This window comes from Polypterus senegalus, chromosome 8, assembly GCF_016835505.1.
Source record: "Polypterus senegalus isolate Bchr_013 chromosome 8, ASM1683550v1, whole genome shotgun sequence".
Classification (NCBI taxonomy): domain Eukaryota; kingdom Metazoa; phylum Chordata; class Cladistia; order Polypteriformes; family Polypteridae; genus Polypterus; species Polypterus senegalus.
In genome coordinates, this window is record NC_053161.1 from 20,886,756 (window position 1) to 20,911,406 (window position 24,651).

Genomic DNA, 24,651 nt, shown 5'->3' on the forward strand with positions numbered 1-24,651 from the left:
TTTTTCAAGTCCATGAAACAGCAAGAAGGCTGGAATTAGAAAATCCCGGTCTCTAGACAAGCCAGTATGAGGCAATCAGCAATGATGGGAAAGTAGAGATGGGGTAATTAACAGAACTGTAACTCAACAGCAGAGGTTTAAAGAAAATTCAACCTTAATGTGAAGCTGAATTTGTGATAAGAATTAACTGTAGACCAGAGGTGATCCACTGTAACTTTGACTTTGGTCGAAGCACTTTAATGGCTACTGCTACAGTATATGAGAAATACACTGATCAGCCACAACATTAAAACCAATGACAGGTGAAGTGATTAACATTGATTATCTCGTTACAATGAAACCTGTCAAGGGGTGGGATATATTAGGCAGCAAGTTCTTGAAGGTGATGCATTGGAAGCAGAAAAAATTGACAAGCATAAGAATGTGAGTGATTTTGACAAGGGCCAAATTGTGACAGCTAGACCAAGGTTATTATAGTTTTATATGCCTTTTTCTATTAGTTTTTATTTCTATATTTTTTGACCATACTTGGAAATGCAGTTTAGTTTTAGTTTTCCTTCATCATGCATTTTTAATTTTAATTTAGTTTTTTTTCACAAGGACGTTTCTATTTTATTTTTATATCTAACAGTTTTAGTAATTATGATATGGTTAAACTATGGAGTTTAGTTTTGTGTAATATTCAAACAGAAATGTACACTTAATAGATTTGGATATGTTAGTGGAAGCTTACTACACTACATGTTTAACTATCTGGGGTTGTTTTTGTCTGATAAAAACTAGCATGATCAAAACCAAATACTGAATATGAACAAATTTATACAATTTTAGAATTTTTAAAATATTTTCTATGTCATTTTTGCTGAACAAATGTGCACTGACTGTTGCCACTTTTTATCTTTTCCTTTTATTGCCCAGAATGGGTCAATTTATAATAAAATTTAAGCGAATTTTAAGGTTTGAGAGTTTTTTTACTCTAAATGTCTATATAACACAACATATCCTGCTCCAAGAAAATGTGCTTATATTTAATGCCTTCATTATTGCATTCAAAAATCTCCCATACTGGGATTTTTTTTTTTCTACCAGCCATATTGACCTCTGCTCCCATCTCTAACACATACAATTAATAGAAAGAATTTTGCCACCTGCAGGCCGGAAGAGATATCAAAAATCAGAAAATATATTCTACTGTGTTCTGACAGGTGTAATCATGAAAATCACGGGGTCTTAGTCTTGAATCTGTGTGCAGACCCCACCTAGCTGTATTGAGGGAAACAAAGAAAAACAATCATTTAGTATCAGGATTAGGGGTAGTGAGACTTGAGTAGCCAATGTATAAGAACTGTAAACCGTTGAGCAGAATAAGAATAGGTAATAGGTGTATGGATGGGCACAAAATGACAGACAGCATTTGAGACTAGAAACAATATATAGATTATCTAAACCTGCTAATACAGAGCAGGATGGCAGGAAGGATCCAAGCCTACCTCAGCAGGTTTGGATGCAAGGCAGGAAAAATCCCTGGTATGCAATATGTATGATATGGCTGATGTTAAGAAAAAAAGATATTTAAACTATCTATTTTGAGAGAGAGAAAATTTGAAAAAAGTAGGATAAATATTTTAAAACATAATTCTGCTACTGGATTATTTTCACAATTTCAGCTATTTTGAGTTGTGAATATAAACTAAAAAAAGATAAATTAATAAATCTATACTAATAAAAGGCAAAGCCCTCACTGACTCACACACTCACTCATCACTAATTCTCCAACTTCCTGTGTAGGTAGAAGGCTGAAATTTGGCAGGTTCATTCCTTACAGCTTACTTACAAAAGTTGGGCAGGTTTCATTTTGAAATTCTACACTTAACAGTCATAACTGGAACCTACTTTCGTCCATATACTGTAATAGCCTGCAGCTCGGTCACCGTGTGAGGCGGAGTTGCGTCTCGCATCATCACCCCACCCACATAATTGAGTGCCTGCCCATATAAGATAAACATTTGCGGGTGAAGGACTGTGGTTAGCATATTCATAAGTGCAGCTACTGCGGAAACCTTCCCTCAGCGAAAGTGCGAGAGAAACCTTTAAGTGCCGGGTCTGAGCTAAAATTATATAAAGCCGTGGACATCGCAAGATCGCACAAGATATTTGCGAGATACAAGTTTAATGAGAAGATGCAGGATATAAAGCCTCGATGCTAAAGACCTGACGAAGTCATGCCTTCTCTGCTGGCCTAAAAAAATATCTGAATCACAAACTGATGTTAATTATATTTTGTCCATGAATACTTATTAAATAATTCCAAATAGTCTGTCCGCTTCCTTTCATAGCTTTTCCGATGGTTGTGCTGCTTCCAGACATGTATTTTCGTATTAAAGCATTTAACACTAGAATTACCAGAGCCTACAAAAAAACTCGTAAATCCGTCCCACCTTAAATCTCTTCTTAAATCCCTTCACACCTCTCCGCCAGCGTCCTTTGTCTTCTAAATGTGCTGATAAAGAGAAGCTATGAGCAGCCGGCTATTCCATCCCCCCACCAATGTATTTTGCTAGTAGAGAATAAATTCAATAACACATTAGTATGTTTAGTTTTTCACCAGTTGGCAGACTCTCTTCGCCTACCTACCTGTAGTTCATTAGAGACATTGCCAACTGAGGAATTTTACAAGGTTTTTTATCGCTTCGTTTTTAAACAACTTTTTTAAAGGAAAAGTGATTGGTCAGTAGAAATATGCTAATCTTGTATGATGACGTTGTAAGTCTCTCGATAAGTGCCGTTTTATTTTCAGAAAGGATTTCTCCCATGTGAAGTGGCAGATGAATTATTGCCAACAAAATGCAGACACCTGAGAAATAAACTGAAACATTACTCACTCATGATTTTTCTGTCCATAGAGTAAAGGTTTTGTTGACCAGCACATTCTGATTTCAGGCGTTTTAATTACATATTGATATACAAAAAGTCACTTTCTGTTTCACACGCTTTACTGTATTCAGCTTGCTCTGTCATCGCAAATGCTGTGTGAACACCTGCCCTCCATCACCAGCTGTTATTCACTGGATGAATATATGCGGGCGGCTCATGGTGGATTACTTTCTGTTTTAGTGTTAAAAGTTACAAGGGTTAAAGACTAATGGCAAGAATAGTCATTCAAAAATATTATAAATATTTTTATATTATTATTTTATTTCAGTTAGTTTTTCCAGCTACTTTAATAGCTTTGTTTAGTTTTAGTTTTTCATTTTGGCTTTGTCAATTATTTTATTTCAGTTTATGAAAATTGTTTTTTAAATAATAGGTTCAGTTTTTATTTTAATATTCAATTACTATAATAATCTTGGGCTAGACGACTGGGTCAGAGAATCTCCAAAATAGCAGGTTTTGAGTGGTATGTCACGGTATGCAGTTATTATTACTTTCCAAAAGTGGTCCAAAGAAGGACAATCTGTGACCCAGTGACAAGGTTATCAGTGCCCAAGACTCACTGATGACCATGGAGAACAAAAGCTAGTCTGTCTGGTCTGATCCCACAGAAGAGCTTCTGCATAGTTATTTGCTCAGAAACTTAATGTTGGCTGTGAGAGAAAGATGTCAACACACACAGTGCATTGCAGCTTATTGCTTATGGTGCTGCAAAGCCGCAGACCGGTCATAGTAACCATGTTGACTCCTGTCTACTGCCAGAAACGCCAACAAAGGGCATGCCAGCATCACAACAAGACCATGGAGCAATGGAAGAAGGTGGACTGATCTGATGAATCATGTTTTATTTTAGATTATATGGACGGCAAAGTGCATGCATGTTGTTTACCTGTGGAAGAGATTGGAGCAGGATACACAATGAGAAGAAGGCAAGCCGATGGAGGCAGTGTGATACTCTGGGCGTTATTCTGCTAGAAAACCTTGGGTCTTGGCATTCATGTGGATGTTACTTTGACACCTACCACCTACCTAAATATTGTTACAGACCACGTATACTTTATGGCAATGGTATTCCCAGATGGCAGTAGCCTCAACAGGAAATTGTGCCCTGCCACACTGCAAAAATTGTTCAGGAATGGTTTGAGGAACATGGCAAAGAGTTCAGTTTGTTGACTTGGTGTCCAAATTCTCCAGATCTCAATCTGATCAAGCATCTGAGGTGTGTGCTGGAAAACAAGTCCGATGCATGCAGGCCTCAGCTCACAACTTACAGGACTTAAAGAATTTGCTACTAAGATCTTGGTGCCAGATACCACAAGACACCATCAAACGTATTGTGGAGTCCATGCTTTGATGGGTCAGTGCTGATTCTGCAACACAAGGGGGACCTACACAATCTTAGGTGGAGGAGAGTAAATTCTGGGTTACTAGGCATCTGTTTCAAAAGAATTAAATGTTTTCAGGCTTGGGGTTCTTTGAGTGATGGTACTAGTGTTTAACTTATTGTTCTCTGCATGTAGTTTAATCCTTAGTTCATTTTGTGCTTCTCTTTTTTTTAATGATCAAGCTGCATCTTTCTTTGTTGCCAGCTTGTTGCCTAGTTTCATTCTGTTTAACGAGTTCCGTACTCTTGCTTTGTCTTGCGAATTGCTTGGTCACAGTCATCTGGGCTCACTGTTGCTCCCTACTTAAGGAGATTTTGCATGCTGTTGGGGAAGCATCACCTCAAGCATCAGCCATCATGTGAAGGCCGGTAAGACTGCAAGTCTATCTGTGTGAGTCCACTGAACAAGGACAATGGACAAGACAACAGACACTCTCACTTGACTAAGGTACCTTTTTCTCTCCTTTGAATATCTTAAGCACGTGTCATAAATTAATTCCAATCCCTAACATCAGATGTTTTTCTTGCCCCTTTAACACTAGAATTACCAGAGCCTATGAAAAAACTCGGAGATCCGTCTCGCCTTAAATCGCTTTGCACCTCTCCTCTCCGGCATCTTTTGTCCTTTAAATGTGTTGATAAGCAGCAAGCAGCCTGCTATCACATCCACCACTGGTACATAGTTTTCTCAGCTCAACTCTGTTTACCTGTGTGTCAGTTACTTAGAATTGTATAGAGTGAGAACTCAAGCAAAATCATACCTTTTATAAATACTATATCGTTATTTGGAACACATACATTTCATGTGTGTTCGGTGTCTACAACAATCTATGTACAGTAAACACATCGTTAAAACAGAAACTTTTTTCATGTTTTAGTAATTATTGACAAAATGTAGACATGATGTGTATAATGTGTTAAGCCTGATTTCCAAATATCAAATGAATACTTTCACAAAAGGTACAACTATAACAGAACAAGTGCGCTTCTATTCAAGAATATGCAGAAAAAGAACCTGCATTAGGGTGCAACATTGACATACATTTACCACGATCGCTTTGGTGGCGCAACAGTATCAACTGTTGACTAGTAATCAATAACTTCACGGGTTCGATCCTGGATGAGTCTGTTTTGAGAAGTGAACTGCTCTTATTCTTACTATTTTAGACAGCCGGTGTAAATGTATGATACTCGTAAAAGTTAGCTTTAGTATTTTTTTTTAATTCAGATTTATTCTCTCACGATCCTACACCCCCACCCCACCCCATCTGACACTGCTGTTTTCACATAAAGATGCGCGATAGCTCGGCACTCTACTTGTGACTTTACGCTGTGGGAAGTAAGTAAATAAATCAAGATAAATAAGTAAGTAACATTTGATCTGGCTCTTATATACAAAGTACAGCGACGGCAGCTTCCACCTGCTGCTATAGACTCTTCCGCGCTAGTGTTTAGATCTGGACGGTGCATGTGCTCCAAAAAAAAGTTTACCTGTATTCTCGTACCATTTAACCACATTCTTGCACTTTTGCCATCGCTGTACTTTGTATATAAGAGCCAGATCTGTCCTGATTCTGCTAGATCTCTCTTCTGTCTTTGGCATAGTCAACCACAATATCCTTCTTGCCGCCCTCACTGACCTGCTCTCAGATAAGTTGAGTCCTACATCTTGGGCAGATCCTAGAATGTGTCCTAGTCTGGGGAGTTGTCAAAGGCACACCAGTGTACACTGGTATAACCCAAGGATCAGTGCTGGGTCCTCTACTCTTTTCTCTGTTTACCACCTCGCTGGGCTCCATCATCCAATCACATGGATTCTCTTATCAGTGCTATGCAGATGACACACAGCTGTACCCATGGAGGACAACACAGTATTGGCCAGAGCTTCTACATATCTTACTGATATCTCAACCTGGATGAAGGTCCATCACCTACAGCTCAACATGGCAAAAACCAAGCTTCTTGTGATCCCGTCTATTCAACTCCTTATCTCTGTACAGCTTGGCTCACTGTCGCTAACACCCACCAGGTCAGTTTGCAACCTAGTGGCAGTGATTGATGAGCAGCTATCTTTTTCTGATCATATTTGTACTGTTTCTCATTTATGCAGGTTCACATTGTACAACAGGCACAACAACTCACCTTTTCTGACATGTATGCAGCACAACCTCTGATCCAGGCTTTGGCCCTGTCACATCTGGACTACTGTAACTCACTTCTGGTAGAAGTACCTACATGCCCTTTCAAGCCGCTGCAGATAGTTTAGAGAGCAGCGACTCATCTTGTATTTAACTAGCTGAATGGGAACCAGTCACTCCTCTCATCAGGACGCTATATTGGCTCCCTGTTGCAGCACACATCAAGTTCAGATCCCTGATGTTTACCTAAAGAGTAGTCAATAGGTTAGCACCTGAGTATATGGAAAAACTGGTGAAATGCTAGCCTCCTTCTCGACCACTCAGGTCTGCCAGGGAACAGCATCTATTGATGTCAGCTTTACATGGCATCATGTCTCAATCCACTCTTTTTTTTTTTGTGTGGTTCAAAGTTGGTGGAATGGGCTGCCCACCTCCATCCATACTGCTTACTCCCCTCAATGTATTCAAGAAGCAATCGAAGACCCATCTGTTTTGTGAATATCTGTTTAATTGAAAAGGGAAAAAAAACAAACCTTTGTGCTGCAATACTTCATATTCATGGCTATTTAAGTGTTATCACTTTTTTGATTGTAAATGTGTTATTACATCTTTTCACTACTGGCAATCAACTTTTGTTTCCCGCCCTACTACACTTGAAGAACAAACTGGCCCTAGCCTAATGTTACTCAATTGATTACCTTTTCTGTAAGTTGCTTTGGATAAAAGTGTTTGCTAAGCAAATAAATGTCAATGTATTAGGCAGGTGGTTTTAATGCATTAATGCATTAGGAATTAAAACAGTGGTTCCTGCTTTTCCCATTAACTAAAACTTATTCATTTTGATACAAATGAAGTAAAATAAATATTCATAAATGGATTCAATTTTATACCAATGTGCAAGCAGTGCAGGTGCTAGGTTATCTTGCACACTAGGCTAGCCTTATTAGTGCACCAACTGACTGTTCCTCTCCCCGGCCCTTATGATCTGCATCCTAGGTGAATGACAAATTTGCCTTAATGGTGGTGCTGGCTCTGCTTACAAGGCTTTATGTGTTTATAATGTGTTTTAGTTAGCCAATAAAAGGTATCATTTTGCTTGACTTTTCACTAATGAGTTTATCAAAACTATGGTGTTCAGTAATGGTTCCTGATGTAACAAAACCAACATTTTCTGATGCCCTTGAAGGACCAAATCTTCATTGAAGATGCCCAGTGTCAAAATTTGTATGAACCTTCTGGAGTCATGTAATTTACAAAGGCATTGTGGTTTGTTATTTTTGTTGCTTTTCTGGTACTCCTTCTGAAGATGGACAAGCTTTTCTACTTTCTGATTTGTCCTGTTAGAGGATACATTTCTTTCTTTTAATATAGATTTCGATTTCTTCCACAAAATTTACAATACTCTGCTTTACCTAGTAAATGTTACTGTCATGGTAACAGTAACATTAGGACATTAAAAATATCTTACTGAAGTATTAAGTTGCTTTAAAATTGTAAATAAAAAACTATTTATACCATTAGAAAATATTTTTTATACTAAAAATCAACTTGATGTTCTGTTTTTGCCACATTGTGCACCTAATGTGTCCCAAACTTGTGGTGCTTACTGTTTTATAGTCTATGAAAAACAAACAGCTGGTTACTAAGTTTGCTGTAAATAAATTAGAGAATACTATATCTTAATAAAATAAATTACATATTTATCGGTCTTTACATGATCAACTTGTAATTATATATGCAAAAAAGAGCAATAGCAAAAACATGATATACATGATAACTTTAAGAATTTATAATAAAACTGTTTAAAATGAAAATATAAACTTATTTTTCATTATATATTTATATACACAAAAGTAAAATAAAAAAACTATTTTTTTTAGAAAATAGAAACATTAATTAAACATAGTCAACATTTAGTTTTAACCTTTTTTTGCATGGCTGAATCATCAAAGCCAACAGTTGCCAGCAACTAGTCTTAACATATTTGTCTTCTTGCTGCCAGCCACTGTCATTATAATTGGAGCAGATTTTTCCTCATTTGGCAATAAAAATAGCTATAGAACATGGATTTTAAACAATCCTGTACTGTGTATACTGCATGTATACCTTTGTATATACTGCATGATATATTTGTTTTTGTTGCAACATGTAATGTTTCATTTGTAATTATTGTACAGCACACAAAGCTAATAAGTGGAAGTGTGCTCAATAAGAATACACAGAATTAAGCTGAATATTTTTCCTTTACAATATGAGTTACCATATGATATCTCAGCAGCAATTCATCATGGCCTCATAAAATAGAGTCAGATTCTGGTTGAATGCATTGAAAAACTGCTGTATTTAAATTCTCAGTATTTCAGAAATAAGTGATTAGTGGCTCATTGTTTGCATCACAAACTTAGCAAATGGAATTCAGGATATACTTTATAACTCTCATGAATTAGTTTTAGTAGATTGGTATGAAGAGTTTATTTTAATATAAACCTTAACATAAAATACTGTATTTCAATAAATTTAATAGAAATCTAAATTCAAATTTAATGTATAGATAAAGGAATCTAAACATGCAATTTATCCTTAGGAGTTTAGAAGTCAAGCAATGCAAAACATAAAAATGGCTGGCCTCTTGTCCCAAAATTGACTGAAACGAAGCAGAAATGGTAAAACTCCTGGTCACTAGTGGTCCCATGGTGCTAGAAGAAAACACAGAAGACTAAAACCCCCAAAACAGCATTTAACAAACCAGGAAAATGTCCTGCTGTGAAAAAGAAACTGCCAGGGCTCAACGCAGTTGATTTGCACATGTAAGTAAGAATTTCACCGTACTCTGCACATGTTGCAATAATCTTATATAAACATACAAAGACCTACAAAAATACAGGGGAGGCCACAATGTTTTTTAAAGTTTAAACTTATTTTTGTTCCTTACTGAATGTGTCACACTTTTTTTTTTTTTTGATTTTGTGATTTGATATGTTAATCCCATCCATCCATCCATTATCCAACCCGCTATATCACAGGGGTCTGCTGGAGCCAATCTCAGCCAACACAGGGTGCAAGGCATGAAACAAACCCTGGGCACACACACACACCAGGGACAATTTAGTATCCCCAATGCACTTAGGCTACATGTCTTTGAAGGGTGGGTGGAAACCGGAGTAAGCCCACACAGACACGGGGAGAACATGCAAACTCCACACAGGGAGGACCCAGGAAGCAAAACCGGGTCTCCTAACTGCGAGGCAGCAGCGCTACCCGCTGTGCTACCATGCCGCCTATGTTAATCACTCAAGGGGAAATTGTCTTTAGAGGTGATAATGTAGGGTCAGCAATTTTACAGCACCCTGGAGCAATTTTCAGGTTAAGGGTCTTGTCAAGGGCCCACCAGAGCAGGATCTCATCTGTTTGTATTTGAAATTAAACCAGCAAACTTCCAGATACAAGTGTAGATCCTTAGCCACAGAGTCACTGTGGTTAGATATCAGCATTTTAATTAAATATACGTAAAACACACTTGCAGAGTTAAAGAGGTCTTTAAAAACAGTCCAGCCAGATTTATTTCACACTACATGAAATAAACAAGGAGAGGATTAAAGGAAAGGAAGGACCAAGTAAACGAGAAATAAGAAATCACTTAGATAAAGATAACAAGGGTGTATTGTTACATTTTGGAGGTTGGAATGTTAAAGGGGATGCTGCAGTGATAGTGCTGCTGCCTCACAACAATAACACCAGGGTCCATGCCCTGGTTGCTGCCTGCATGGTCTCCCCATGTTCTTGTGGGATTCCTCTTGTTTCTCCCCGATAATCCAAACACATGCATATTAGGCACGCTGGTGATGCTAAACTGGCCCTAGTTTTTTGTGTTTGTGTATGTGTGTTTTCATCTTGCAATTTACTAGCGCCCAACCTAGGGATTGTTCCTGTCTTGTGCCCAGTGCTTAATGGGATAGGCTCCAACCATTCCGCAACCCTGCTTTGCAAATGTGGGTTTGAAAGATGGATGGATGGAATCTTAAACGGTGTCAGTCATGAATTCAAAAGGAAAACAAAAGGTATCATATTTTAGCACACTGAAGTTAAACTTAGCTTTCGCAATTAAAATATTTAAGAGTGATCCAGGCTAAAAAGACATTGACCCAAACAGATATTTTACTCACATTATTCTTAGAAGACTAGTGGATTTGGAAAATTGATTCATAAGACAAATCCATTTGTAGCTACTGTGGAAATCTCGGATTTAGAGGCACGCAGTGTTATAGCCTATTTTAAACTGTTATTGACACTCTTTTCAGTATCCTGCCGAGGCATTTAGCCCCACTGCTGTTATGTCTGCAGGCCTGACAAGATTTGGTCTAACCTGGAGAAGGATGTAAAGCAGAAACTGGTCAAAACTGGGAGATTAAAGAAAATGAAGAAAATCATTCGAAGTCAAGGACTAAAGCAATACTAGAGAGAACGAAGCACAGAGATTTTTAGCAAGCAGTGAAAAGAGTTGTTTTAGGGAAGGATTGCCCTGGAAGACCTTTCATTCTATTACGTCATAATATCCAGGTCATGACCATAACAACCATTATCACGGTGAGTACAGGTATGTGCAAAGCAAAACGATGCTGTGACCGGCGAAAAATTAATTTGCAATTTAAATGGAAAAAAATAAATGCAAGAAATGAATTTTTAAGAACTGCTTTATTATTAAGATGCTACCTCTGCCCATGAAAAGTGACATAGGGAATGCAGAAGCCTTGAATTGTAAGTATACAAGGATTTAACATTCATATTAAAATTTCCAGAACACATATTTAAAAATAAGAATGCTCATGAGGGGATGCAAAATCAGTTGGCCTTGGTCACCTGAAATGTGACTTTAGCTGTTAAAACTGGCTCTGGTTCCCTCACAGGATTGCTTCCAACTATTAATTAGAGTTTAATTTAGTTAATCAGGGGTTCCTAACCTTTTTAATTGTTAATCATTTTAACATGTGACTTACTATGGTCTTTATAGTGCTTCATGCTATTGCCATTCCCTCCTGATCTCACTCTCACCCTTCTTCTTATAACAATAAGATTTGATAGATGCTTTCTTATATATTTGTGGACTATGACTGTCCCTGCACTATGCAGTCAATAAAGCCTTAGGGAACATCCCACAGGGCTAGTCTGAACCCCTTAGCTGCAGGGAAGTGAAATCATATTACTTACGCACGTGATTTGAAATGAAACTGGTTAGATCAGAGCACAATCACAACATAATATAAGGGGTGTGCATACTTTTAGAAACACGACATTAATAGTCGTTTATATTTTTCTTAATTTAAACTAAAAATAATCCAATTTATTAAATACAGATGGTTACAAAGAGAGAAATGTCTAATGTAATTTTTTTTTGTTATGGTTTTTAGCCTTTAACAATTAAAAATGCATAATTTCAAAAAAATTGTGAACAGTTTGCTTTGCTGCTCCCTGCTTCAGTATAATTACATTTTATTTAAAACAGAAATTATTATTATGTCTGTAAATTCATAAAGAGAGTTGTCTGTTTTGGTGAAGTGGGATGTAAGTGATAGGGTTAGCACCTCTTCCTAGGTACTGTAGCACTATAAAAATAAATACAGCAGATGGCAGATTTTCCTTGAAAGAATATGCGGTTACAGATTCTTGAACACCCCTAGATCTTGTGCGTCATTTTCTTTAAACACAATTCATATTCTGCAAACACTTCTGAAATTGTATTAGTGTGATATTAGAATTACTAAAGATGAAATACACTCCTAATGTTAAAACTGAACCCAACTTTTAAACATACTATTTGAAGGCATAGGCATTTTCGGAAGGAGACTTATATGTCCTCACAATATGACCCATCCACAAAGGAGCTGGTAGGGGTGGTGTAGCAAAGTCAGTACAGACAGCATTAAACTTTATTTTGTGCATTGTAGTAATTCATACAAGAAATTTAACATAAACTCCTGCAGAAAGAAAAAAAACACTGAACCCTCTGTGCTTACATTGCTACCTTGTGGTGCACCACATAAGAAACTAGTTTTTAATTACCAATAAATCTATCACATGCCTTTGAAGAAGTAGGATAAAAGCCAGAATACCTTGATAAAAACTCACTCACACAGGAAAATGTGCAGACTCCGCAGAAACAGGGACTGACCATGACATTCAAACTCAGGCTGCTAATGTTAATACACCATTTGACCTCTCAGATGTGAGCACTATTCTTTAGTTACCCAAAGTCATTATTGCTGAACTCCTTATCCTGAATGGAGGGTAAATGGCCACAGGCCAGCACTACATAACTGTGCCCGTAACTGGCTAGACACTGGAGCAGTGAAATTACTTTTGGAGAGATTTTCTAAAGATTTATGAAAGATAATGAAGGATATGAAGAGAAAGTGAGCCAGCTTTTTTTGTTCATACTTACTTGGGCACTCCCCATGACGATTCATAAATATGCTTTCACTTTAAAACTGTTGTCTGACTCAATATCTGCATCTTGAAATTGATATTATTTATTAACGGTAACCTGAGGAAATTTATGAAATACCTTTATAAAAATATAAATCGATACATAATTGCAAAGCATACTGTAACTAAACCAGCAGTAATTATGTAGTGCAAGGATTTATTTTCTTTCTTCAGTTTGTTTTCTCAAATTTTCAGTTTTGCCTCTGGGATTTTACAAAAATGCAAACAAATCAAAAAATAATTCATGAAAAAAATAAATATTACATTTATTTTAATACTTTTTTTAATGAAACAATATTTTTAGTACATTTGATCAGGAAAGGCTTTGAAATGCAGAATTTTCTAGGAAACTTCATCAGGGCATAATGCTGTCAAGTAAAAAAATATTTGTAAGACTAGATAGAAAAACACAAAAACAGAAATCCAGTATTTCTTTCTATTTGGCATTAGCAGATTCAGGATTTGGAAGTAATGAACTAAATCAATGGGATAACAAAATAAAAAAGTATAAAAATATATAACTATAATCAGTTACAAGAAAAAGACTACTGGACTTTATAAGCTGGATCTTTAACTTGTGCACTTAAATGTTGCTTTCTCAAAACCTAGATACCTTCTTTATGACAGAAGGTACTTAAAGCTGACTGATTAGTGAAAGACAATTTTATTTTTCTGTCTCTTGTTAAAATGCAAAGTAATGTCATTAAGTTTGTTATAAATCTACCTTCTGAACTTCATTAGATGCTCACCTACTCAATCACTGAAGCTAGAGATCTGCACTGGCAATCGGAAGGTTGCTGTTTCAAATCATATAAATGCCAGAAGTGATTCCACTCCGTTTGAGCAAAGCCCTTAATCTGCAATTCCTCCATGCTGGGTATGATGTTAACCTGCACCCAGCCTTGCAGGTAGGCTCTCCAACTTGCAGGGGAAACCTGGGGATTGGTGGCAGAATTGGTACTCCAGCCACTGTAAAAAAAAAAAAAACTCATCTGGTTCTATTCCATCTGAACTAGTGTGGTGCATGGCTGCACATTGGTCCTAATCTGGGATCCTGAGGTGGTTTGTCATGTGGTCATGTATCTTTGCGTGCTCCTAACCTCTGCTCTCCCCCTCTTACTCACCCTCCACTTACTGCATACTTGAGAAATATTGTTGAGAGAGGAAGAAAGAGATCTGTTTGTGAGTCTTTAGGTGATCGGGCTAATGTTAAAACCACCCGATATGTATGTGTTAGCTGAGAAGGTAGCTCATTATTTTCTGGCTATGTTCTTTAGTCCATTGTTAAAGGATGGACACCACAGGGACAGGTCAATCTCAACCTAGATGTCATTTTTGTAAATCCCATTGTTTTTCTAAAGCCCTACCACTTAATCATGCAACACTCTCTGAAATATAAACCCACTATGCCTTGTTTGCACCAATGAAACTCTCTTCAGCCATGGTAGAAATCAAAAGAGGATAACAGTTTTTCCTACTGTAAAAAATACCCATTGTCTTAATTTTGATTATATGTTTCTATGTGAATGCCTGTGTTGATGCGATTGACTGAATTTGAAATGTTATGCTGATTAGGTGTACTCTAATTTTTTTGTTTATTAGTATTTTTAAAATATGAATGCACTGCTCTATTAGTGAAACTTTGCAAATATTTGAATCAAAAACAGAAAAACATGTTATGAAAAATAAGTCAGCAGAATAATAATTTCATCATTGTTACCAAAGACTATTGCAATTCGGTACCAGTCTGACATGTCTTAACTCATATGTGGCCTTACTTTATTCTGCATGCAGTTTGTATGTTTGTAAGATTAAAATAAAAGCACACGTCTTCATTGAGAATGTTTTATTATAATGCTATATATTTACATTTAATTAAAATGAATGGAAATGGATATTTAAAGTTACACTTCTAATTAAAGTTGTAATCATGTAATCTATAATTTGTATCATAATTTAACTCTGAAATTAACCTTCCCAGCCTTATTCATTTCTTAACACAATAATGCAGATTTCTCCCTTTATGTCTCAGAAAACAATACAGTTAAATTAATGTAATGACTGAAGGCTAGGAAATTATAACTATAAACTCAGAACTAGTTGCATTTGTAATGCACACTCATGATTAACTTAGTTCTTTATGTAATACCAATATATTTAAATAGTTGTGTCAGGATTTTCATAATATATCAGTATATATATGTTTCATTTAACTATTTCTTCTATTATTCAAATCATATTAATATTGCTGTTTTCCCAATAGGTTTACCCAGATGGATAGGAACTTCATCAGAACAAGCCAAACAAAATTTGCTTGACTTATGTAAGTATAAAACATAAATACCCAAACATTTTTTATTGTACTTATGCAATAAAAAGAACAAAGTTTACAATCAATTCTTGCTAAAGCTGAGTAAAGTGTAATGTGTATCATGCTGACAAAGCAAGTGTGACAACAGTCATTGATAAAAACATAATAAAATGATGGGCTGAATATACTAGTTTATTTTAATTATATGAGATAGCAAGGGTTGTGGTGGTACTTTCTGAAATAGGGTCTACAGATGCAGACTTGTGTAACCGACTGTATGTCCTACAGTTCTTCAGGTGTATTTATTCATTCAAATAAAAAATATGTAAGGGTGTGGACCATTGAAAGTTTGTTCTAGAGAGCAATTCAGAGAATAATAAGGCATTGTAACAAGACTCTCCTAGATACAGTTGATAGACAGAACTTTATTTGCCCCCTGGGAGAAATTTAGCTTTTTTCAGTGGCTCATTAAATAAATAAATACATAAACATGTTGATAAATACTGTAAGTATGGAAGTAAACAAATAACTACACACCCACACACATCACACACTTTGGTCTGACCAAAGAATAACATTAAAAAGAATGAAAATGTCTGACTCTGCAGTCCCAGTCTCAATGAGGATTTATGCAGGTGTACTGCTGTCAGTATAGCAGAGCCTCAGTAACGTTTCTTGACATACCTCTGCTGAATAATTTGTTGGCTGAAAGTACTCTGTGTTACGTTAGTGTGTCAGAGACAGGATGTGCAGCCTTGTTCAACATGGCACTGAGTTTTAGTTTAACTCTCTCATGTGCTACTACCTCCAGAGCTCCTCCTATAAAGGAACTTGTGCTTTTTTAAGCTTGTTGATTCAGCGGGCCTCTCTTGAAATGATGTTACCAGCCTAGCACACCACAGCATAGAAAATTGCACTACATTCAGAGTTATAAAAGATTTGAAGGATGTCACTTCCCACATTAAAGGAACGAAAGTGTCCTAAGGAAAAAGAGTCTACTCTGCCTTTTCCTATATAGTTCCTCTGTGTTGTGAGACCAATCCAACCTGTTAGGAAACAAAGCTGGCACAGGCAAAATCAAAAGTCTACTCCTCACAATGCTGCCACCTTTGTCCAGGGCAGAATAAGCCTTATGGAGTAGATAATTGCATCCTCAACTCCAGTCTTTGTCCAATAGGCATGCATGAAAACAAATCAGTTATTTTATTTTTTTCTCATGGCACAAAAGAAGGTACTGCAATTGAGTCAAAGGTAAAATTTTCTGTTTTCAACAGATTTAAACATTTTATGCATTTATGAACGTGCATGTGTGCCCATCCCTATGAGTCTGCGGCACACTAAGCTGACAATCTCATTCCTTCATTTGCCACTCTCATTACGTTTGTTGGACATTAGAACAATACTGATTTTGAACCAAACTGGTTCATGAGAACATCTCTTTTACTGCTTCTATTTCCATGTATCTTACCAATAGCTTGCTCTTCACAAAATGCACCAAATAAAAACATCTGCACATTGCTTTAGAAATATATATTTTGTAATAATCCTATCTTTTTACTTTTTTTTTAATTTCTCTGTTTTTTCACCAATAGGAGAAATCATTAAATCACTAGAAAGAAGTCTTGACATGTCCACATCAAATCTCCATCCATCTTATTTCCAGCACTGAACGAACCTAAATATTATATTTACTACTGCCATTTAAGCAGTAATTGTTTTATTATTTAGAAATGTATATACATGAATATAGATGTACTGTCAACAACAATGTGTATTATATTACAAAAGTTGTACATTTACAATTAAATAAATAAACCATAGAACAAAATATATTTAGTTATATCATAAAAAGCTTGAAGTGTGCCCATACGAAAAACTCTGCTCTTCAACAGTAGGAACAATTTTTGTATCTTTTAGAGGCCTAAATCTTACATTATCCACTACACTTACGCATGTGGCTATATAAGTGCAACTTCTCCCATTACTCAAGTGGATGTGGATTGCATCTGGCATGATCCAGTCAGGTAAACAATAATGAAACAAAAACTGTTATTTTTCCATTAAGCCCACTAGATCGCAATTGCTACAGTATGTGAGTGGCAGAGTGAAAGTACTTAAGCACTAGACAGAAATGTTGTAAGAAATAACAGCCAGAAAGACTTTTATATACAAAAGTGTTATTTCTAAAGGACTTGAATTCAGTGATAGAAGAAAAAAAGTTGAAATAAAGACAAAAAAGAACGACCAAGAAGTACAAATCGGTTCTGGTTCACAAAACAATGGGTAATGCTTTCAGAAAAAGAAAACCTACAAGGTGATAAAGATTTGTCTTGGCAGAATTTATACACAAGTAAACTATATAATTAAATACCAAAATTCAATATCAGCAAGGACTGGCTTCTACTTAGAAAAGTGATTGGAATGAAAACGTACAGTCTCTGTTGCCCTCCAGGACCGGGAATGAGGACCCCTGGTCTAAATCATGTGCCAGATATACAAAACAAAAATAAGCATAATTAGCTAGAGAGGAAAGATAAAGAGAGAAGCCAGTGCCGTCACAGCCACATGCAATGGCCCCGGAGCAAATAAACACAAACGTTCACAACTAACTCTGCTCCCCAACTCACCAGTGGATGCATGCAGAAATAGAAAGACGTATACATGATGACATACTGAACTTGCTTCTTATTAGGCAAATAAGTATTTAAAAACAAGAAATATGGTCTTGTCAACAACTTGAATCATCATGCTTTTTGAAAAACACTGTAAAAAACCCTAACAATGTCTTCTGTTTCTGTAGCACTAAGAAACCACCCAGTAAGGGCACTTAACTCTGCCCATTCAGGTCCCCAGACCATAACAACCCTGGCTTCTCGGAAATAGGTGTCATTTGGGCAAAAGCAATCCAATGGACAGAACTCCCAAGAAAACTGATCTGAATCCCTGACTAGAGCCTAATCTTTACTTTGCTGTTTGAAGCCCGAAGGTAAGAGTTATAATGCCTCAGTTTCCGTTTGTTATGAAATGTCTAATTTTTAAAAAATGTTTATTAAACAGGACAACCTTCTTGGGGCCCCGATTTTTCTTCAGCAACCTGTCATTCCAGCACTCAGCCACACAGTGTAAGATTAAGTCAATTGCTTTGACTTGCACTGAATACTAAATTTTCACAACTTTGGTCTCAGTTGCCTCTACAGCATTGATCCTGAGCTGGTTTGGTGGATGCACTTGCTAAGTGGGTGCTACCCAGGAATCATTGTTTGCTGACTGTTTTTGGCATTCGGTAGCAGTTGCTAGTGTTACAAGAAGAATCTTGAGGTAGGAACTGTACACTTTTTTGTTTCTTTTCTGCTCTTTGTGTTTTTCACTACCCGACATGCACATTTTTATTGCCTTCCCCAATTGCTGAATACTAACAAGCTTACAGCAGCTACAAATTAAGGTTGCCTGTTATTCAGTCCTACATGGGCACAGTCCCTGCAATGATGTATTAACTAATAGTAATTACCTCATTTGTATGGAACATGCCTAAAATGACCAACTGTAAAATCATTTACACACCAGTGCTTTCCATTAGATCATCTACATTTTATTTTAAAATGTACCAAAACTAATATGGTTATTGGATATACCATGCCCACACACATAATGCTAAGATTATTTATTCTACAGATAAATCTCACTCCATTGCTTTTTATTGAAAAAAAAATCTTACCTGGAGGTGGGCCATCTTAGATCATGTGCTAATAGGAAAAATGCCTTTTTTAATAAAAAAGAACTAGAAAACTGCAATGAAGTAATATCTTTTAGGGACTTGTGTTCTAAAGTCTCTCAGAAAGACTGACATTATAGATAAAGCAAAAACAAACATGAAGCAAAAATCATTATGGCCTTACTATGGAGTAATCACACAAAACAAAACACTCTTTAGCCTACCACTTGGCTGGGTCAATATAACTAAACAGTGGGATTTTGAATAATATTAATGGTACTATTCAATCATTTCTTTTTGAGATATCAGAAGATTCAGGAACCCAGAACATAAAACGAAAAACAAAGAGAGAAGAGAGCTTATAATATGCAGACAAAAGGCAAACATAACGGAAAGCTGCTTAGCTGATAGCACCTACAGTATATGGATTTTCATTGAACACCTGACGAATATGCTTACATGGCAAAGAGCAAAATGCTTTCAAATAAAAGGGACAAGACATTAAATAAGTTAATAATGGTAATGTAAACCCCCAAAATGCTAATAAGAATGCTTTGTGGAAGAACTGTCAAAAGATAGTACTAGCAAAAAATACTCAATAATTTAAACTATGATGAAACACAGCAGCAGAAATGAAAAAATCCAAGGAATAGGTGCCTAACATGAATGACACAAAATAAGAAACACAAACCACAGCGCAGTTTAAATGCAGTGATTTAAGTTGATGTCACACAAACATTATGAGGAGTGATAAATAACAAAAGAAAACCTAAAAATAAATGTACACTTAAGACCAGATCATAACAAATACCACAGTAGGATAGTTAAAGGGTGAGCAATTTATTGTAATGGAGTACATGTACTTCATGACTAGAAAAAAATCATTGATGTAAAATCCCTCAAATAACTTGTACAGCTCTGTAGAAAAGAGAATTGAAAGGGGCTAAGGCTGTTATACACTTTCTATTTGCAAATACGGTAAGTGCCATTCTTAGTGTTTTGGAAGGGAGTTTGGGTTGTTGGGGCATTCATTATTTACGGAGACCTGTTCATCATCAATTTGTGGGGAATTTATTAGATTAGTTTACCTATTAGATTTTTAGATTTTATTTAGGTACTTCATATATGTTTTAATGCCGGCATAGTGCCATAGTTGTAGCACTGCTGCCTCACAGTAAGGAGATCAGGGTTAATGCCCTGGGTCCTCCCTATGTGGAGTTTTCATATTCTCCCGGTGTCTATGTGGGTTTCCTCCAGGTGCTCTGGTTGGATGAATTAGAGACATAAAATTGGTCTGGGTGTGTGGGTTCACCCTGTGATGAACTGGTGCCCTGTCCATGAATTTTTTCTACCTTGCACCTTATGATAGCTGGCATAGGCTGTAGCCCCAGACCCAGCAACCCAGGTCTGTATTAAGCAGGTTAGAAAATGAAGACATATATGTTTTACTGTAAGAAACACACACTGTTTCTGATTTTATCAGTTTTGCCAAACTGTACCTCTTAATAGATAGATAGACAGAAAGATAGATAGATACTTTATTAATCCCAAGGGGAAATTCACATACTCCAGCAGCAGCATACTGATAAAAACAATATTAATTAGTGATAAAAATGCAGGTATAACAGACAATAACTTTGAATAATGTTAATGTTTACCCCAGGGGGTGGAATTGAAGAGTCGCATAGTGTGGGGGAGGAACGATCTCCTCAGTCTGTCAGTGGAGCAGGACAGGGACAGCAGTCTGTCGCTGAAATTGCTCCTCTGTCTGGAGATGACACTGTTCAGTGGATGCAGTGGATTATCCATGATTGACAGGCGCCTGCTCAGCGCCTGTTGCTCTGCCACAGATGTCAAACTGTCCAGCTCTGTGCCTTCAATCGAGCTTGCCTTCCTCACCAGTTTGTCCAGGCGTGAGGGGTCCCTCTTCTTTATGCTGCCTCCCCAGCACACCACCGCGTAGAAGAGGGCACTCACCACAACCGTCTAGTAGAACATCTGCAGCATCTTATTGCAGATGTTGAAAGACGCCAGCCTTCTAATGAAGTATAGTCGGCTATATTCAGGCATTCGGAGATAACACTTAAAAGCCAAATGAACCTCGAATAAAAACTGAGATGCTATTGCACACACTGATGTATCAATAAAATTACTAAATAATCTCAATATAAGACATTACAGAGTTATCAGTGTCTTTTCTGTAGAAATGTCTGAAGTTTATGCTAATCGTTGATGAGAAATATGAAGCTTTGGGGACTAGCAAAAGAAAAATTGAGGAGATGAAACATCCAGCCATCCATCCATTTTCTAACCCGCTGAATCCGAATACAGGGTCACGGGGGTCTGCTGGAGCCAATCCCAGCCAACACAGGGCACAAAGCAGGAACCAATCCTGGGCAGGGTGCCAACCCACCGCAGGACACACACACCCACACCCACACCAAGCACACACTAGGGCCAATTTAGAATCGCCAATCCACCTAACCTGCATGTCTTTGGATTGTGGGAGGAAACCCACGCAGACACGGGAAGAACATGCAAACTCCACGCAGGGAGGACCCGGGAAGCAAACCCGGGTCTCCTAACTGCGAGGCAGCAGCGCTACCACTGCGCCACCATGCCGCCCGGAGATGAAACACAAGTCTGTTAAGTTGATGTAGAGTTGGGGAGCTCAAGACAAGTCACAATTAAATAGAGGTTCAAGTAAAAATCAACTGACAAGTGTTTTGGCAAGTCAAGTTTTAAGTTGTCAGGCTTGGAACTAGTTGGATTTGATGCCAAGTCATAACACTTCTGCCCACATTTCAATTCAAGATATTTTTAAAATGTGCTATATACAGGAATGACAAGTTACACGCAAGGGCAAATATATTTCTTTTAGCCAATATAGCTTTATGGAAGAAAAATTCTGCCATTTTGAGCTTTTGACAGAGTTAATAATCCTGAGCTCTGTTACAATCCCCAGAGTCTACCAGTGCAATTACAACTCTTAGCATCAAATTGCAATCTATGAACATTGATTAGTTTTTATTGGATTGGAGTAAAATACTCATATAAGTATATACATGCTGTCCATTATTAAATGATACACTGATTGCAATCTTGTTAATAGTTTCTAGCCGTAAACACTTTATCTTGAAAAGACCATGAAGTATTTGTCTGTATACATTTTCTTGTCATTTAGCGCAGGACAATTATATTTAGATTCAAGGAACTTACATCAATATTTCAACCATATAAGGCAAGGCCTATATGTACAAAGCCTTCTTCAAACATAATATATAGAGCTGAAGTCATAAAAGTATTCATTTCTTCATTTACAAAACTTGGATTCTACCTGTGAAGTAATGCATATTAGTTCTTGTCTCTCTGGTGATTTTTCACATTTCATATATTCCTGCACAGTGTGTAATGAATAGGCTCTTTTAAATGAATTTTGCTGAGCATTGCAAATATAAACTTGAACAGAATACTAGACACATTTGGCAGCAATGACCCTCAATGTTAATGGAATAAGATATGTTGCTGATGCATTGACACAAAAAAATCTCTAATATTAATGGCCTAACTTACATATTTACATTTTTTTACCTGGTATTTCTAATTTTTTTATGCTCCATCGCTTAGATATATAACTTTCTTAAATTATCCGAATGACTGGGTTAACATGCTGTGTTTGTAAATGATTTCATATATCAAAATCTGTTGCCAAGGCTGGATAGGCAGCAACTTGCTCAAAATTCCACTAATAAAATGTAGTTTAGAAATGAAAGAATGCCTTGAAATCATATTTGTTACTTGCTAAATTAAAAATGTGAAATGACCTCCCATTATTGTTTGATTGATGGCCATATAACATGACAAAGAAAGATGACTTATATTTTCAAACTTGTTACCCTCAAAGATAATCTTGCTCATTATTTTTTGCACAGATCCTTGCAGGGAGTTTTTTTTTTTGGTGTCTGAAATTAAGCTAAAATATTTATTGAAGTCTATATACCACGTCTTATAAATTCTGGATACTTTCTGCCTGCATTATAATATCATTCCAATTTTGTTGTACAGCATTTATTTCAATAAACAATTACGTTAAATTTTGAATCCAAAAACAATGCACAAAACAACTGTTTTCTTTTACCTTCTATAACAGTTCATGGTGTCTTCTCAAACTGTATGACACTTCATTCAGTAGTATAATAAAATGTCAAAATACATAAGCTTCTTGTAGTGACCCATTTGACTTAATTCCCTAAAGGCACAAACAATAATCAATATTTTTACAATATGTATACAGTCTCAGACTGAAGATACATTAACTTAGTTAACAAGGGTACATAAAATGCCACTTAAGCCATCTTATATTGATTAAAAATAGTCAAAGAATGTGGGATATTAAAGTCTGTGTTTACCTCTAAATTTCAACGGAAGAATATTGAAAGGTCTTACCAGTTTGGACATCTTCAACCACTTATTGCCAGAATGAACAAAATCATATACAGGCAAAATTCTGTTACAACGAAATTTTCATTACAACAAAGTATTTTTATGGTCCCGACAGCTTCCCCATATGACACGAGTCTATAGAAATCTTGTTACTACAAAGTACATTCAGCAGATACTTTCATTACAACGAAGTGCACAAAAGATCTTGAAATCCCCAGAGTAGTTAATTCTGTGACCGCAGCTCAGTTGTGCACAACGATCCCCAAACAGAAACACTGTAATTTTTTTCTTTCTTCGAACTTTCCTCATACTGTTTTTTTTTTTGCCTTTTTTGTTTCTTGTGATACCTTTTGCTTCTCGCTCGTCAACATTTGAAAAACATCCATTGGAATTTAACTCATTGTCACCCTCCTATAGAATCGGCAGACACGAAAAAACGATAATAGTTCATATTAGAAAAAAAAAACTTAAAATTTATGTAGCTCTTGATTGCGGCAAAAAGAAAAAAGACATTGCCAGTGAATTCGGAATTTTGCCGTCAACACTGTCAACTTTCTTGAAAGGCCGAGCAAAAAAAGAAGAAAAATCTTAGGTTGCAAATGTATCTGAACTGCTGCATTTGAAGACGTTGAAAAAGCATTTTTATGTGGTTCAGTGATGCTCGTACAAGAAACATTCCTATTAATGCGGCAGTTATTCAAGACAATGTATGGTTTGTAAATTCTCTTTAGGACCCTCCCCAACTAGACAGCACGGCGAAGAGCATTCTTAAGTGCGATCTCCGTGTCTGTGGAAGACAGTTTATCAGTTGCCAGGGCAAACAGCAGGCTCACAGCTATGCTGCTTCTCTTCAGCAAAGCAAACAGAAAAGATCTTGATGGGTGGTGCAAGGTACATTGTAAATGCAGATAACAGGATTACTTGGTCACTGACCTGCCTGACTGCTGTGTCTGTGTATAGCAGAATGGCAGACCCCGCTACCATAAATAACTGTGCTGTTCCTGTTTCAAGCTGTATAAAGCTGGTTTTGTTAAAGTACTGAGACTAAGCCTCGTGTTTCGAGGTGCAAGACAGGGACTTATAGTGCGACCCAATTTTTTATGATTTGCTTCTGTGGCGCTTCTGTGAGCCTGCTGTTGCCCTGCCCCAGCAACAGACAAACATTCTTCTACAGACGCTGCAATCACGCTTCGGGACGCACTTCAGTGTGTCGTTCCCGTTGGGCACAGAGTGGAGGGGATCCAAAAAGTGT